The sequence below is a fragment of the Anser anser genome (genome assembly GCF_964211835.1).
Source record: "Anser anser genome assembly, chromosome: 1".
Taxonomy (NCBI): Eukaryota; Metazoa; Chordata; class Aves; order Anseriformes; family Anatidae; genus Anser; species Anser anser.
In genome coordinates this window covers 90,354,496-90,368,246 of record NC_139720.1, presented here as the reverse complement: position 1 = coordinate 90,368,246, position 13,751 = coordinate 90,354,496, and the positions used below count along the sequence as shown (strand labels likewise).

At 39.2% G+C, this 13,751-nt stretch overlaps 1 protein-coding gene across 4 annotated transcripts in view; it reads left to right on the top strand.

The window, feature by feature from the left end:
* The window catches only part of EPHA3 (EPH receptor A3), a 217,795-nt gene that overhangs the window by 1,222 nt on the left and 202,822 nt on the right, over nt 1–13,751 (top strand). The gene's annotated exons all lie outside the window — the stretch shown is intronic.

The window sequence follows — 13,751 nt, the reverse complement described above, 5'->3', positions numbered from 1 at the left end:
CTGCTTCCCAGGTTACTTTTAATAGTTGGTTAGCTCTTAAGCCTCCATATACACGCTATTTTGTACCTATTGTCATCCTTCACAAATCGTTTTCAGAAATGAAAACGCGAGCGGTAGTAGGGGTTACTCTTGCCCTATGATTAAAAGCTTTTTGGAAACGTGTGTAGTTCAGTCAGTCAGCAGAGCAGCTCTGCCTCCACGGCAGTGGCAGGCAGACGCAGTCTGAAAGCTGAGACTAATTATGCAAAAAAGATACTAGACCCTTCAGGTTTGCAAAAGATGCTTTTTGTTTCTTTGTTTAAAATCACTGAGAATTGGAAAAGGAAGAAAAAAATCAGTATCACATAGAAAGCACATTAAGCATCTTTTCTGAGTCAGAATTCAGTAGATGCTGCTCCTATTCTCTATTTTCAGCTTCAAAAACTTGTAAAATAAGGGTAGCATTTTGAAAATGTTTAGTGAAAAGGCACAACATAGATACAAATACTGGACAGTAACCTGCTTTTGCATGCTTACTTTTTCTGAAGTATGTGTTTTACTACTCATTTAAAAAAAAAAAAAAAAGGAACATCCCCAGTTTCTTTTAAAAATGCGACCAACATCAGTGTTTTAATTATTTCCACTATGGGAAGCTCAGTAATTACTTCATTTGCAGTGTTCTTAGGCTGATGATATGAATTGAGAAAATCCAAATTAGAATTTGCTGACGCTAGTTTGTTTGGTAATCAGGCATTAGCTTGAAGCATTAAATAGCATCAAAAGATTTTCTTCTTTTAAATGATGTTTTTCTTGCTACACTTTTTTCACTACTGCTGTTACCGTTATTTTTTTCCCAAAGCTGAACTTAGGCGTTACTGTATTTCTGCGGGGTATTTAGAAAAGTTTTCTTTCTCTACCACTGAGAAGTTAAAATATATTTTTTGAATGAAGATTGTTAATATAGGCTTATGGATAAGAATATGTGCATTTTCTTCATGCACTTTAATATAAAGCTACTGTTGAAAATCTCATGGATTGTTTTAACAAAGAATGAAGTGTATTTTTGGTGCGTTTATGTAGCTTTGTGTAACTTCTGGGGGATGTGAATGTAGCAATAGATATGTTACAGGACTGCCTTCAGGGCTCCTGGTAATATTTCCTAAATTTATTTGGATTGAAAGAGTTACTTCTGTTTTTAAAAAACATCTTCAGTTAACGCTTGTAGTTAATACTAAAGCTGACAAGCATTTGAACCAGAACTGATGCTTCTGTAGTGGAAGTGGATGGGAAGGGAGAAAAGGATGAAAGGGGGGGGGCTGAAGGCAAGTTGTCGATTACTTCACTTTGTGTTATCAAGTGCAGTCCATCATCCCCCCCCCCTTTTTTTTTAATATATATCTTGGAGATATATATATATATATATATAATTGTTTATTAATTTGCTTCATCCCAGAAGTTTGGAGTTTTTTCTTGCTGAAACATAAAATTTTCCGCTGAGTTTATTTTTAAACTCTCTGCTGTGCTCATTGCAAAGCTGCGTGCCTTTTACCTACGTAATCACGGAGGTTCAAGAAGGTTCTGTAAAGTTCAGACTTATCTGTGTACAGTGGCAAAGTGTGTGCCATTTTCTGAGAGGAAGGAAAATGTCAGGAAGATTTAATGTCTAATTTTTCGGGTTTTGGAGTCACAAGCAGAACCCTGTGTATGTGGAGAAACCACATGTTCTGCTATTCCGTTCCAGTCAATATTTTTCACTTGGGGAGGATTGTGGGTTTCTTCTTAGAAGGACGCAATTTCTCTTTGAATAATTCCTATGGTATTGAGAAATTGAATGAGCTATATCATTCAGTAATTTAATAATTTTTCCTCAGTCTCTTCGGTAACTATATTGCCTGCCCGAGGGTACCAGCAACCTTAATTTCACTGTTTTATAACCCACAACAGTTAACACTTGACCTAGGTCATTAACAGGATTATCAGCAAATTTGTTTAAGCTTTTACTGACAACCTGAATTGCTTCAATAATATTTTGACTGTGCCGACAGGAAACTTCTTGTAACCTCTCAATCTAGCATAAAATTAATTTCTTGCGAACAGAGCTACCAAAAGATCAATACGGTAAATCTGCTTATCGTACTTGGTTTCAAATAGTGTCTGTTTTGGTTAACAGCAAGAAGGTTCCAATCAGCCGCTGTTTTCAGTCTGTGCTGGCTTTGGAGATGTGGTTTCATCTTTTATTTGTTCATTATCGTCTCAGAACTGTGTACACTTAAATTTACCATTTTATCTGTTAACACTTACAGTCACTCAAGACAACTTAGTGTGCCTTGTGACAGCTGTTGGCATGTTTTTGAGAAATTCAGTGTTTGCCTGTGGAGCAAAATGCCCGACCAGCTTTCGCATATCATTTTGGGAAAGGCTGGAAATATTGGAAACTTCTCAGTAGGATCAAAAGGGATTGCACAGGGAAATGCTTTTTACAAATCTTGCCTTACTGTGTGTCAGGTATCATTAGGTCAGGATAAGTCTTCATGTATCATGACACAATTCCTCGTGGTGCTTATAGCTCGCTGTTGAGTGTTTATCGGTAAAAGAAATCAAAAGTAGGCTTAGAAATCTGAATATGATGCCACTTAAAATTTAATTTCAGAAAGCTCAAACTCGTGTGGGTCTAGAGAGCTGTTTTTCGTACAGCTGTATATACTCAAAGCTGCTGTGCTTCATCCTAAGCTGTATGATCAGACAAATAATGAACGTGCTTTAAAATTCACACCGTGATGTTTTTAAAAAGCTGTGCAAAAGGAGAAGGAAGTTGAGCAAATTCCTCATTTTATCTCAGTATTTTTGATACCTGACTCTCACACATGGAATAATTTAGTTTCTTTTCTGTTTATTGCTGAAATTTGTCTTCACTTTACCCTTGATTTCAATACAGTGTACTAAAAAGAAAAATCACCGTATTGCCTATAGCAAACTTAAAGCAGATGCTTGAAACAGGGAGATGTTCAAATTGGACACAGCAATTGTTATTGCAGTTAGTTTGGATGCAACATATTTGCTACCCAACGAACCAGTCAAATCATAGATGCTCATTAAAACTCTCTTCTGTACTTTCAGCCATAGGAAGTCAGGCTTTGGGGCGCTACCGGAATGAAAACCACTGCGCAGATAGTAGGCACGCGAAGTTTAACAGTTGTTTACAAGAAATCTTTGCAAACTGGGAGTGCGTTCTGATGGAACTTAAATTTTTCATTCCTGTCTGGAAAAACATGCAAATTAGTTTTATTATTATTACTATTTTTATCTGCAGGAGTTAAGCTAATTGCTATTAGTAGACTTACTTTTGATTTTGTTTCAGAACTTGTAAGTTTTCCTCCAGGAGTGCGTGTAACAGCTCTTGTTCTTGTAATCCCCACCCGATGAAAGTTTGGAAATACAGATGCAGGTGTTCATTTCCTTGTTTTCAGAACTCTGGATTTTATCACCAGTGAGGGTCACTACAGAGCTGTTACCGAATCCAACAGTATAGTTGGTCGCTTTTTGTGCAGAGCCTGTGTTAGCTCCATGGGCTACCTGTGATTTGTAGAGGTACCACTGCTTTGTAGCTGCTGTTTGGTTTTTCTTATAAACAAATAAATATATAAATGCTACTAATAATAACTGGAGATGGAACTGTATCCTTATTTTTTGTTGAAGGTCAAAGCTGTGCTCAGTGGAGCTCATACTGAAACCCCAAAAGGTCAGATTGATACCCTAAGGTGTAAAATTGACTGGACCTTTCCAGAAGTGTTAGGTAAAACTTAAGAGGTGGGGTAGAGGCATCTCTTCCCATCACCTTTCTAGTAGATACTTCCAGCATCTAAAGAGTTGCTTTTCTGTAGTGAAACGTAGGGATTCTTTTTTCCCCTTTCCCCTTTTATTTTTTTAATCATTTGCTTTCTTATGAAAAGGAGCCTAATTTGTTGAAGCATTGTCGAAAATAGTTGAACATATATTTATGAGGGAGATAAAAACTTGCAATAAGAACTTATACAGTGAAATGCAAGATTTTGTATACAAATGCATGTGACTCCTAAGTTTTACTAAAAATCATGTTTTACTAAAAATCATTTTAGTGATGTAGCCTTTCTTATTTCCATGAACTTTTATAGTAGAAGGTTTTATTTTACTTTTTTTTGATGTTTAAACTGTTCTATGTAAGAAACAAAGCTCAGCGGGGAATAGTTTAATTCAGAAGATGAGATGTGAACTCCCAGTGGTGTAATTCTGGAAACAGAACATGGCAGTAATTTGCTGGGTTAGGATCGTATTCCCCACTGGTCGTCTTGTTCTTCTTAGATTTTAGGTGCTTGATAACTCCTAGCACAAGGACTTCTTTTGCAGTGTGAAACTGATGTAAAATTGAAATTCAGTCCCTTGGACTGAAGATTCCTTTGAAATTTCTGCTGCGAATGAATGGAAGAAATAAAGATATAGAAATAGAGATAATCCCGCCTGAAAGAAATCTTAGGACAGTGACAAAAGAGTTGCAGCCTGTGAGAGTGCCGGGCGGAATGAATGAAACGCCAGAGCGTACAGTCTTAAATTTGCAGAGACATTATTAAACCAGACACACTGTAAGCAGAAACTTAAGCACCACGCTCCTTTTTTTTTTTGTAAAGTACTGCATCCTGCTGTTCCAGGCAAAATATGGAGGAAAATCCCATTAATCTACTGAAAAATATTGATGAAAGAATAATAGCAGAGCGAAGGAACAGTGGCTGAAACTTCCTAGCAATTAGGGGAACAATAGGATGAATGGTAAGGTTCAGTCAGGGCAGTTTAGTGTCATATGCTACGGGAATGGTGATTTCTTTTTTTTGCCAGCTTCTTTCTCATACCATTTTTATATCTCTGTTTGGATGGAAAAGTTCATGTTGCATTGATCTGTTGTTGATGTGGTTTTTAAAATTTATTATTATTAATAATGATAGTGAAAAAAACTCCTCAAGCACAGCTGCCATACATATGAGTACAATAATTTCAAATAAAAAAAAATCTTTTAAAATTGTGACTCGGGAAGGAGATTGTTTTTGGAAAATCTACAGTGAAGAGTTCCTGTTTAAATAAATAATAATTAAAACACAAAAAACCCTTCTGGTCCATGGTAGTCATCCCAGAAACTTTGCAGTAACAAATAACAAACAGTGACATTGTGTTTCTTGATTTAGTTGTTGAGAAGCTAGAAAGCACCTAGAGGACTTTTGCTTTTTTTGAGGGGCAAAGGCTTGTTAAGAGCTCGCTTTTAGAGTGGAGGGAAGGATTGAGGAAGAAGAGATGTAGGCAGGCATGAAGTGAAAGCTTGATCTGAATCGCAGGAAAATCAGACCCAAACCCAAATTTTCTCCAATTATTAACAGAGTTAGAAACCCAGAATTCAGGGCTGACAATGATTTGAACACTGAGCAAAGCACAAATTAAGAAATTCCTTGCCTCCCTGAAAGTCTAAGCTTTGTTTACATTAGTAAGCTTCATGACTGTGATTTACCAGTGGTGAATTTCAACAGAGACTGCAATTTAGGAGGGGCAGAGGCATTTTTACCATTCCATTTAATCTTTTTTTTGTAATGGTGCTTCTCTTTTTTCTTTTTAAAAAAAAAAAAAAAGAAAAGGCAATATCTGTCTGTCCAGCTGTAATGTTCGTGACACAGACACGTACATCGAAACATGTTCAGAGAATGCTAGGGCCCTATCCTGCAAAAACTTGTCTGCCACATATAATTTACCTCAGAGAGCAAATGTCTTAGGTAATGGTGAGAGGTCAGTTTTCCTGGAGAAGAATGTTACAGCTATGGAAGATGTAATATGGTCACCCAAACTGTTTAGGGGTAACCCAGCTGTAGGGAAACCTCATTGGTCTCCTTTGTTCTCACCTTACTTGTGCACAGTGCCATGAGCCTTTCTCATATGCCTGTGTTTTTTCTTCTTTCCCTGCCCTCCCATAATTTGACATTGAGCCATGCAGAGTAGAAAGTGGCAAACATCTTTTCCTTCCCCACTAACTCTGAGAACCACGTGTCCATTCCTTCTTACCAAATTATGTTTACTGGGAGAAGGGAGATGCTGCAGTCCTGCAGGTGCACAGAGAAAAGGTACAGAACTATAGGTTTAAGGACGGTGCCTTTTCCCTAATTAGTTGGTTGCATTGATCCCGAAAGCCACGTTAAAGCTGGACAGGCTGTTCAAGAAACTGAAGGAGAAGTTTTCCATTCTAACCGAGAAAACCAATTCTGGAGAAAAGGCACATGCTTAGTTTGTGCAACTTAATGGAAACCTGAGCTGTTTGTGGGAAGGTAATGGAAGTGGAAGAATAAGCAGAAAACGGGGGCCTGAAAAACTGGCTTATGGGTAGATGGGAATAGAAGAGTCATTTAAGCATTTACCTTTGTTATAAATATTTGTATTTCTCACATATGGAAATAGTGAAAAAAGATGTTAGCAGGGTTTTGGTTGCAAAGGCAGCAAATGAAGTCAGGGGCAATTCCATTTTTCATATGGATAGCTCAGCACACATGTTCTGCATTAATTACCTCCATAAATTCTGTTAACCTGGCAAACAATGAAAATATCATGTTGGTGACATCACTGTATTGGAAAATAGAACTGGTTTTAGCATCTTGATTTTCTCAGCGTGACACTCAAGGAGATTTCTTATGCTATTGGCATTTTACTCCCCCAGTTTGCACCGAGATGTTTAGTCATTTGTTCTGTGGGTTTATTTTATCTGTGGAGTGGCTATGGAAGGACCCAAACATTTTGTAGCCTGGGCAAGCTGGAGCCCTCGATTTCTGCGAGCAGAGAAGAAAAGGTTGACAAAACTCAATCAGGGCATACCTGAGTAGGTTTCTTTCTACATGTAGTATTTCAGGATTTTCATAAACTTTTTTTTATTAAATCTTGATTTCTGTATTTTGAACCTAACAACAAAACTATATATATATATATGGGGCACAGGGAAAAAAAAATATATGAGAAATTTCTTAAAAGCAGTTTTTTCCCCTAAGGTTTGGCATGCAGCCAGATGATTCACTTTGGGGGTATCACAGCATTTTTTTAAATGCGTGAGTGGTCATTCACAGGACTTGTGCTCAAGTCCCTGTCTGAAAAAAAATTTCTCATCAATGAACTATTATTTCCTGTTTGGTTTTCGTTTGTTTTTTAGTCTTTGAACTGCAGGAAAATTTCTGGGAAGTTCTTAAGGTTTTTTAGTCATGGATGCTGCATGTGGTCAGATTTTTTTTGCGATACTTTGTGGTGTCTAAACTAGAAACTAAGTATGTCTAACAACTTTTTGAACTCTCAGTTCACCTTAAATAAACACGGACACTGTTGCAACATATATATATATTTTTCTTTAATTTCCTAGAAGCCTTTCCAAACGTGGTTCTTTGTGAAACTCCAGTAGACCTCAACTGTATGAGATCCTCAGAGGGGCTCAGTTCTGCAAAACTAGTGAATACTGAGTATTATTTTTTTTTTCCCAAGGGAAGAGTTGTGCAATATGCTTTAGCCCTTTTGAGAAGTGCTTCAGAGCTTGTTAAAATGATTTTAGTAATGTTTACTCTTGGTTTGGGCTGCCTATACATAGCCATATGGTGCTTCAGGATTTGGGGAACCCAACAGGATTGTTCTCACATCCCATGAGAGACAGACCTGCTTATTCTGGGCTGCTAAAAGGTGAGGTGTCTGTGTTTAGGTAATCGAATCTCACTAACTTTTTTTTTTTTCTTGAGCAAGGTGAACTTAGGTTTTGCCATTTAAACTTCCTTTTAACACAGTAGCCCTCATCTTGCGTTTATGTGTTTAATGCTGTGCTCCACTCATGTCAGATTTAACACTGTAGTAGTAGATTAAAATGAGATTCAGAGCATTTGGACTTGAATGTAGGTTCAGTTGAACAATAATTCAGATATCTAAGGGTTTATGTAATATCCTGTAGGAGATACTAAAAAAAAAAAAAGTTGGAATTGGTTTAAAAACCAGGATGCAAAGATATGAAAGCAACACAATAATTTGGAACCCATTAGGTTAATCCATTTTTAATTTTGATATCCTTGTCTTAATGAAAAGAACTGGCACATATCAACTTACAGGAAATAGCCTAATAAAACCAAAACCTTATTAGGCCCTTTTGATAAACATTGCATTCCAACCCACCAGTCATATGTTTTTGCATACTTGGAAATTGAGCTTTACGCCGCTTTAACAATATCAAGAGGACTCTCATGTTTCAAACTAATAAAAAAGAAATAAAATCTGTTTTGTCTGTGTTCATCCACGAGAAGTTCTCCTGCAAACTGGGCAGTTGTCAAGATGATGCAGACAGGTACTCAGAGGGAAAGCAGCGTACAGATTTGTCACCCCACTCCTGTGGCAGGAGCTGCTAATTCACACGTCGTCATCTGTGCAGAAATGGCAGGTCGTTTCCTCTTCACAGTAGCCAGAATGACTTCCCTGAGGTGTGATGTTAGGAGGTTTGAGTGCATCTGCACACCTGGAGACTTGATGCAGGTTGAGTACAGGGTAAGGTTGATTGTTACCTGTGCTACCCAGCCTTAACTATTGCTCGAGTTCCCTCAATGGTAGGGTGGGGGGAAAGGCTGTTGGTGTTACCTGAACACTCCCAAGGTTTCCAGCAACATGATGCTCAGCAGTTTTCTGTTCTACTGTGAAATTTGTTCCCGTTTTGCCTGCTAAGGAACAGTGTACCTCTGCCTGTTTGCTCTCTGAAACCTCTCCTACATGGCTTATATTTTTGGACCCGATAGTCATGTTCAGGAGACTTAGGGTGGCATTGTTCCTCTCCTGCTTGTAGGCTGCACACCTAGTGAAAGGAGGAAGACTACCAGAGAGCTTCTCCTTAGCATTGAGTGCAGGTGAGCGAGGAGACGGCTGGTCTCCCTCCAGCAGCACTATGGGGATTCCCTCTGGGCGTAGCAAGCAGGGAGAGGGTTGCTGCACGGTCATGGATCCTCCCTGATCTGCTCCATTTGGTGTTTGCAGTCTGTGCTGTTGTTTATTCCTGTATTGCTTGTTGCTGTGCTGTCTTCCCTCATTTATGGCAGCCTCTATAAAAAACTTGCAACCAAGTTCCTGTTTTGACTTTGTCAGTATTCAACCCAGGGAAAAACTGAGGCACCCCAATCTGGCCTCAGATGCTCTTAAGGAGTGCGTTTGAAGAGAGCAAGATCTGGGAGGAAAATGAAACTCTTCCTCTTGTAGAGCTGAGGACGACTGCTGTAAGAATAGAATTTATCAAATAATCCAAGTTAACCTAGAAGGCTTCTACGTTTTATAGGTGAAATAATCTGTAAGGTAACTTGATTCATATTGCTAGTCTTTTGTCTTTTATTTGAAAATTTTAACCATCTTTTAATTTTGGAAGTAGTTTATAAATTATTTACTGAACATTTTACTGAAAATAAGGGAGGCTTGGGCTATCCGGTGGCCTTTTGTGAAGATTCCTGAGTTCAGTTTTAGTGCAACTGTTTTTAAATTCATTTTGGTTTTCCCTTGTTTGTTCATCTCTTGCCCCCACCCTGGTGGAGTTCTTCAGTCAGCAGTTTAACCACAGATTGAACATGACAGTTGCCAAATTTGGAATGTTCTGCTCAAAATCATATTTGCATTGTACAGTATAATGGCATAGGCAAGAAAGGTTGAAAGTGCAGACCTCACAGTGTTGTGCCTCTCAGAGGACTATAGGCTGGCTTTGAGTTGTACCAGAAATCTCCCTGAGAAATCTCACATGTGGAAAAGAATCGTCTAGCAAGTGGGCCAAGCTTTGTTGGCGCTTCTATGGGGTATGCGTTACAAAGGATTTAGTCCTGGCTGTTTTTAGGACGCTTACTCTATGTAGCTTAGTGTCACCTTGCTTCCTAGGGTGCCCCAGGCTGGGGGAGACAAAGCTGGAAAGGCAGAGCTCGGTGCATGGGCTCCTAGCAGGTCTTTTATGCTGAGGTCATTTGCTTCTGAGCATTCGTAGCAATAATTACATCTTCATTGCAACACTTGAGGGGAAATGCAGGACCATAACATCACAGGAGACTTGACTTTTTGTTAATGAGCAAGGAGCAATCAGGTCCCAGGTCTGCTTCTTGGAAGCAGGCTTCATTGGTGAACACTGTTTCATGAGAAAAGTAGTGCATTGGTTAGTGTTGCTTCGTGGAGACATTTCTCATCAGCTGATTTTAATTGTTCCCTCTTTCCAAAGATTTTGTGGTATACCTTAGCAGATTTTCTATCAGCAAGATCCTAGTTGGTAATTATGGTAAGTGCATCAAGACATTGGCCTAGCCTGTCTATCTGTAGGTGTTGCCTCTAAGCCTCAGAATAAACCAGAGATGATAAACGAAAGCTGATCTGCTGCAGCCCTTCTTATTTTCACTATCCCCACTAACTGGGAGAAGGGAGGGTTGAGAGTACTCAGATCTGTGCTCATAGGTGTACGGAAATCCAGGTGCTGGTGTTCTTTGCCGTAAAAAGGCCCCCCTTCTAAAAATGTATCTGTGTTTGCACTGACTCCACTCTGTCCCACCCCAAAACCAAGATCTGGCTAACTTCCTGCCGCAAAGTATTTTCTTTGCTGCTCAGAATTATATGACACATTTCAATTATGGGCATTCACTCGTTTTTTTGGTTGTGGAGCAAATTTAAATTTTCCCATTTGTTAGCATATTTTTAAATAACTAGCATATTTCTAAGCCGGCAGTTCGATGCCAAAGAAGAAAAGACAAAATAGTCATGATTTTTTTATTCTTTTTTTTTTAACTTTTAATTGGAAATGTTAATCAGTTGAAAAAGTGCTTTATATATTTTACCTCATTGGCTATTGTTACGCATTTTCCGTGTGTAGGATAGGATTTGGAAATACATTCCTGTGGGGAAGTTATTGTGGGATCTTCTTTCGCTATTGCAAGCTGTCTCTTAGCAGGCTTTCCTCCCCAGGTCTTAGGTAGTTAGGATTATCTCAGGATAGTTCTACCTAGCACAACATCTATTATTTTTCTTTTTTTTTTTTTTACTGGGAGTGTATTTATACTGTGTTCAGTTCCTTGTCCAGCCACTGCCCCATGTGTTTCTGGATCTGCCTTCAGCGTGAATCCAGGTATCTCGTTAGTTTTACAGTTCTTTTTCTTTCACTGACATCGCTTCTGATAAAGCCCGCTGTTAGTGAGCCTGGAGTCAGGCCCTCTGCCATCACTCTCAGACTGGAAGCAATTTCAGATAGTGTGAGCGGGCCTGCACGTCAGATTCCATTCGAGCCCTCATTCGTCGTCTTCCTGATGCCACGAAGAAGAGTGAGTGAGCTCTGCGTTTCGCATCCCGCTGCCTATTCTGGCTGCTGGGAAGGCGCTCATCTTTACCCCCTTGGCACAAGTGCATGTTGAGGAAATGAAAAATGCTGTCTCGTGAAGTTTTGATGACCAGAAGAGTCAGGCAGGAGAGGGAGCTTCTAGGAAGAGCACATGTTCTTAATAGACGCGCTGCCGGTATGCTGCCGCTTGGCAGAAGTAGCTGCAGTACGGCGAGCAAGGCTGACGCGTGGCAGTGCCAAGTTGCTCATTTCCAGAGCCAGAATGGGTGGTGGCTCAGTTTGTACAGCACTGCAATGTCTCTATAGCAAATCCCCCGCCAACAACTACCACTAGTTTTCAAGAGTGTTATTTACGTGATGGGACCCATGCAGTACATTGAGATTGTTAGACAGCATTGGATTTTTTTTAATGTTATTTTGTGAGAATCCCTCTGCGTCTCCTTACCATAATCAGTGATGCTCAAGATGCTCTATAGGAAAAGAGCTGGGGATAGCAACACAACTGTTCAGGTAGTTTAAGAATTACCCTAGTAATCAACATGTCAGCCTCAGGGGTCTCTGTAAGAGTTAGCTGAGTGATGCTCACACATTTTTGCCGGAGGAGGAAATACAAGGAGTGCAATTGAGTTGTGGGAGGAAGGATGTGGTACTTAACCTTCAGAAAGAGCCTGCAAGTCCTGATTCTCTTTCATGTGGCCTGACCTCTAAAACTACTTTTCTAATCTCATCTCAAAAGTGGCAATAATTAGGAAGTAAAAAGAATTATTGATTTTATTTTTGGGACTTTCCACTTCTTCTGTTCCCTAGTATTCTATTCAAGTGCATGAGAGCTGCGGGTAATCAGACTCTGAAGTGAGGACCGTATATGACCTGTAGTTATGATTGCTTACACAGCCAAGGGCTTCATTGGACCAGGTATTTTGGAGTACCTGGTTGTTACATATGCGATGGAAGAAAATGTATTGCATAGTTTGACCTCTTTTTTGGGACTTTTCTTAAGTCCTACAATTCATGTTAGTATGGCTAGAGGTACGCACCTAGCAGAGGACAGTGCCAAGAGAGAGGCTGCAACTCCTTTCTCTCTAGTTCTCTTTTTTATCTGATAAATACATGGCTATCAGCACCTGTACTATGTTTAAACATTAACATTTTCATTTAAATTTAATTGTGTGTGTGGAAAAATCTGTCAGGGTCACGCTGGTGTGTGCCTGCTGATGTGAAGATCTGATAGAATACCTGTGTATGTTACCTTTCATGAATTGCTAAGATCTCTTTTGTGAATCAAATGTTGCCTTTTGTTACACGAGAGGATATATCAGAGTTGAAACATGTTGAAATGAGTAATTTTATGAATGACTTGCTTCTGTAATATTTTACTTTTTTCCACTTAATCCCACAAATCCTTGAAAAAAAATTAAGACAACTAATATCTAATCCATTCCTTCTTCAATTCTTCAGTTTTAGTGTAGGGAATTGTTCTCTCCTTCAATTTCTGGATTAGTAGGTATTTTTATGACACCTAATGTCAAAAGGTAACGTTTTACCGTTCCTTGTCATTTTCTCTAGGGACCGTGAATATTGCAGCCCCTAAGATCTGTATTGTTTGCTCTGTATCGAGGCATACAGCTTTCTCCTGAACTCACAGGAAAATCGTGTGTCAACAGCTTTTTTTGAGGGGTGGAGGGCAGGGTCATTTTTATCAGGTGTCAACCTGAAAAGAAAAATATTTTGCATCTCAGACGCTATTAAAAAACTGTACACTTTTGATGAAAAGTTTTTTTTAAAAAAAAAACGAATAGAGAAAAAGTATTGTATGCATGATTTTCATTTGGATTCTAAAGAATTTGAGCACTCAGTGTGTGTTTCTGCTTGCCTAAAATACCGGTTTCACTAGGCACACAGTAAAGGTACAAGGCCGTGACAGATATCTAGGGGGTCACTATAGCAATGTCTTCTTTCATTGAGTATTTGTTTCCCCATGTCTTTTCTATTTCTTGATGTGACATCCACACACACATCCCTCAAAGGAATTGGAACTAGTATTTTTAAAATGTGGTGAAATATGTATGAACATGGCAAAGTAGTTTGTGGAGTGGTGCCACTTTGAATGTGATGAGGAAGGTGGAATGAAGGAGATGCCGAAAAATTGCTCTTGCTATAAAAGATTTGTTCCCAAGTAGAACAGCTTTGGGAAGGAGGATTGAAGGAGTTGTCTTACTGATTCAGTTACTTTGCTGGGGAGCAAGACTGGTTAGACTCCTTGCCCTTAACCGTGAAAAGAAAGAGCTTGAATTTTGTTTTCTGGTTTTGAAACCTTCTGAGCTGGAAGTCTGCTGAAGTGAGGGCTTGTTGCAGGTCTGTGTCCCGTGCTCTTGTAAGTTTCCCCTGTTAGAGGGGTGGAAGGGCATGACGACTT